Source organism: Procambarus clarkii, chromosome 2, assembly GCF_040958095.1.
Source record: "Procambarus clarkii isolate CNS0578487 chromosome 2, FALCON_Pclarkii_2.0, whole genome shotgun sequence".
Taxonomy (NCBI): domain Eukaryota; kingdom Metazoa; phylum Arthropoda; class Malacostraca; order Decapoda; family Cambaridae; genus Procambarus; species Procambarus clarkii.
In genome coordinates, this window is record NC_091151.1 from 62560515 (window position 1) to 62565639 (window position 5125).

The following is a 5125-nucleotide window of genomic DNA, read 5'->3' on the forward strand; positions in this document are numbered from 1 at the left end:
TAAATAATGGACTCCAAACAATCATTTCCTTCCAATAAAGATGTGGAAATTTTTCATCAAAATAGAGTATAGCATGTGTGAGTTATATGGTGTGTGAGAGAGCACAAAGCTTAAGTCTAGCGATTTATGGAACAAAGTCCCGCCCACCCAGGACATAGAGAATGTTTAGTCAACATATGAACATCATTTTGAAGACACCACCCCAGGAAGGCATCTATAATGGGTTCCATATCAGGATATTTTTAATTAAATCCAATAACTATAAGCCTATCATGGTAATAGTCCAAAATAAATACATATAAACAAAAAATATTTGTTTAATCAGATAAGGGTGGTTAACGATTGTATAAATTGGTGTGTAAAACAGGGTGGGGTGACTATGCCCGCCTAGGTGTGGATATAGCTAGTGTTTAGACGATTCTACATGGCATGTGTGGTGTGTACACTTCTCTACGGCTCCGAATCCGGGACCCTGGCCTCTCACCAGGAGAGACGGTTCAAAACCTTCCACATGCGGAACCTGAGACGCATCTTTGACATTATATGGAGAGACCACGTCACCAACAACACAGTACTCGAGGAAACAGGAATCCCTTCAATGTTCACTCTCCTGAAGCAGAGACACATGCGAATGCTGGGTCATGCCACACGCATGGAAGATGGCCGCATACCGAAGGACCTCTTGTACGGAGAAATGGCAACAGGAAAGAGGGCCACCAGATGACCCCAGCTGCGTTTCAAAGACGCCTGAAAACGCGACCTCAAGCACATGAACATGGACATCAACACTTGGGAGGCAGCAGCTGCGGACAGATCTGCCTGGAGATGCAAAAGGCAGAAAAGACTTCAGCAATTCGAGGGTGAACTGAAGAGGCAGGTGGAGGATAATAGACTTCAGAGGAGGACTCGACCACTGTCAGACTCACCCACTTCGACGTTTGTCTGTGTTCGCAGCGGTCGGGACTGCCATCCTCAGGTTGGATTTCTCAGCCAGAGCAGACGTTGCATCCAACTAGACCCCCAGGGCACAACCCAATAACCCCACGGGATTGACGGATGCCAACTACTATTAGACGCTGCCATGATACTAAACTCTCCACCACCAAAACGAATATACACCGTGGTCGTTAACGCTAAGTTTCAGCCGTTTTTATTCCCGAGGACCTTAGTATAATGGTGTAAACGTCATATAAAACTGATTAAAGTTTTCATAAACCGTTTAAAAATGATAGATGTGGAAATATAAAATACCAGTGTGAAGTGGGATGTGGAGCCACAGTTGATGGAGCTCGCAGACACCATCACACCAAAACACCAGAACACACTATACACCAGTGTATATCACATCAAACTGTTCAGCTACTCCGTGGACAGGTATTGTGGTGAAATAACATAACTATAAATGAACTAAATAATAAACAAACCAAACAATAAACAACTCGTCACCAGTAGGAAACACCACGTGCATCAAGCTGTGCGATTTCAGTAGTTTAGGATACCCATGGACCTTTGCATGATCTATTAAAACAGTATAAACATTGAGATACACTGTTTAAAGTAAACTAAGCGTGCCAAACCTTAGAAAAACAGTAGTTAAGTTGAGTGTGTGGCCACACTGAAGGCACTCCAGCAAAGGAGCCAGACACCATTTATGCAAAATCAACACCACCTCATTAGTTACCTTCATAAAAATGCAGTACTAAGCTCACTGCGAGAGCTACATAAACCTTAACAATGATCTACTAGATGAAGAAAGACTTTGAGGACCCGGATTCCTATATTGTGTATTATAATATACATTATAATATATGTTATGCGAACAGTTCGTGACAATTATTTTTGTCAGGGATCATTGTTAAGATGTTTCACTAATTGTTCTATTTCAGCAACTCGGACATAACACAGGCTTTTAAGCCAACCTCAGTAAGTCAATTACTTGCCACACAATTAACTATAACTAGGTTAACCAATGTTTAGCAAATAAATATTTGAAATATAGTGCAATGGTTTATAGATAAATACAAATATACATTATGCAATAGATAAATTCACAACGATAAAATATTAAGTCTTGTCATTGTTGATAATATCATTCATGTGTACAAAATACCAGAATTAAAAACAAAAGCTAAAACTAATATTTTATATTAATTATCAGTGCATGCTGGGTTATACATATATTTTATTTTACCATAAAGTACTGAAATTTATTTCATCCGGCAGGTAAAATGAAGCAGCAATATTCCTGCTGCGTCTCCCTAAATGTGAGCCACCTAGAGAACACTGAGACAAACAATACAGTCCACTATAGCACGAAGACGACTACAGTTTACTTAGTGGCAACTGGATATGATTACTATCACTCTAAACAGCTAAAATGTTGCTATCGTTCTTTTTATTTAGTAATACATCATTTAATTTTAATCATTCTTAGGAAATCAAATAAAATCTATAAACCTAACATTCAGTGAAATTCAAGAAATCACCAACATTATAGAATTTTCAGTTATATTTCTTGCATAAAATTACATACAAGAGTACAGAGCAAGGTAGAGCATGGCAGACCTTTTGCAGGAAGACTACTTTGTCCTCCTTATACATTTCAGAGAATGACGGGGTGTGTAGAACCAGTCATATTTTAGCAGATAACACTGTCATGTCGGATCCAGACCAGAGAATCGCAGCGCAGCTAAAGACTCACCCACCTCACAGTCACTCACCCTGTCCTCGCCACTACACTCGAAGTTGACGTCTATGCCACTCCACCATCTCTTTTGCTATAGTAAGTCATCAAAGACCACTTGCCCATGTTTGTGTTCATAATTGTTAATTGAATTGGAATAGAAAGTACCAGAACTGAAACTGAGTATTGACTGAAGAGTAAATCGATCTTACAGTCTCAAAAACTGCAATTAATCAGCAGTACATCCCTGCACATCTATAACAATACTGAATTTGTGTACTGAGATTATGGGCTGATATTTATGGGCACTCGTGAGTGGAAGACTTGGTAACTTTCCTGTTACTACAGAGGGAATTGATTTGATACATTATCTTGTAATCTATGGACATATGCAATGTCCAAATGTAATATCTTTTCTGAGGTGCTGATAAACGAAAGAAATTGTCTTTTCTTAACAAAGTAAGGAAAATAGATTTTCTACAAATACAGTTGGCATGAAGATCCATATGTGCTCAAGAAGAAGATTTGTAGAGGCAACATTTTGTCAAAGGTAAATAACCTTAAATCTAAGTTAATTCTCATCCAGAGAAGAACAAGTTTAGTTCATCCACTGAGCCTGCGTATTCCTTAAAGGAACTTGCTTTTCATTTAAGAAAATTGAATAAATAAACAAATTATAATATATTTACGATAGAAGTTCCCTTCGGGAATCTAATCCTCAAAATATAAAGGAAAACCAGAGATAAAACAAACATCTTGTAAAAACTCTTCTTTACTTTTGAGACAAAGCCATGACGTTTCGAATACGACCTTATTCATCATCATATCTAAAAGAAACAGAAGTCACAATAAAATAAATAGCAAAACAATGTGACTTAAACTTTGAACCTTTTTGTTTTTCTTTGTTTTGCGCCCTTATAAGCATGGTATATTGAGAGACACCATATTTAGTGTCCATAATGGTAGTTTGTCACCATAGGTATTGTGAAATATATCACAGATAAAGAGTATTGCATTGTATGATGACAAATGTGAAGTGTGTTTTGGGACACAATATGAATTGTGTAACACCTTAAGTTGTATATTATGTGTTCAATATGTGACGTAGTGTGATATGTTCAATACGTGACGTTGTGTGATGTGTTCAATATGTGATGTGTTCAATACGTGACGTAGTGTGATGTGTTCAATATGTGACGTTGTGTGATGTGTTCAATATGTGACGTAGTGTGATGTGTTCAATGTGACGTAATGTGTTCAATATGTGACGTAGTGTGATATGTTCAATATGTGACATAGTGTGATGTGTTCAATATGTGACGTAGTGTGATATGTTCAATACGTGACGTGGTGTGATGTGTTCAATATATGATGTAGTGTGATGTGTTCAATGTGTGATGTGTTCAATACGTGACATAGTGTGATATGCTCAATATGTAACATAGTGTGATGTGTCATAAATGTGGAGAATTGAGTGATACCATAAATGTATTATGTTGTGTCTCATTCAACGTGCTCCGTAATGTGTGATACCTGAACAATTAATTTTCGTCCTTATATACATAGTGAATTATGTAGCAAAATATATGTAATGTGTTGCGCTACTGAATGATTATTATTTTGAGAGCATATTTCTTTTAAATAATGTTAAAATAAATGTTGAACATTTAATTGTTTCTTAGGCAGGCTGGGGATCTTAGACATCCTTAGTGCAATGTATTGTACTATAAAACAACAATATTCTATTTTGTTACACCATAAGTGTGGTGTGTTGTGTGACTTGAGTGCTATATAATGTTGGGATGCATAAATGTGATTCTTACCTTTATAACCTGCAGCGTTGACATCTGCTCCAGCGTCGAGGAGGACCTTCACAGTGTTGTCGTGACCACCTTCGGCTGCCCTGAGAAGGGCTGTCCTGCCTGTCAACAGACACCACAATTGTTATTATGCATAAACCATCACGATTCCAGAGGTTTCTGTAAATTGTTGAAATAAACCATCCTTGATTAACAACTTTTATACTATTTAAGTGAAATACCAACTCTAATATTATGCAAATTGATTTTCCATTTTAAGAATAATAGACGATAACCGTGTTAAAAAAGTGATCAGAATAGATCACATTAAAAATATCCAACATACCAACGGTTATTATTTGATAACTTATTGCTTGTAACAAGAGAGAGCCAGTTGTGGTATTATTATGTAAATCAATTAAAAACTTTATTTGAAAATGTACAGTACATTAGTAACATAAGAATAAACAGTAACAGAACAGTAAGTAGATATTGTCATTACCAGGATCAGGAACTTAACTGGTAACAACTTATACAAATATTTTCATTGCTGTCAAGACTAAACAGATGTATAGCAATCTAAATTTTATATTATATTTAGGCATAAATTGATTGACAGTTATTTGAAAATTTGAAAGACGAT

General features: G+C 36.6%; 1 long non-coding RNA gene across 1 annotated transcript; it reads left to right on the top strand.

The window, feature by feature from the left end:
- The first annotated feature begins 782 nt into the window (after positions 1–782).
- Positions 783–4699, top strand: LOC138367132 (uncharacterized). Its single transcript, XR_011229306.1, has 2 exons — positions 783–2782; positions 4522–4699. It is a non-coding gene; the product is annotated as an uncharacterized lncRNA (long non-coding RNA).
- Positions 4700–5125: the final 426 nt, after the last annotated feature.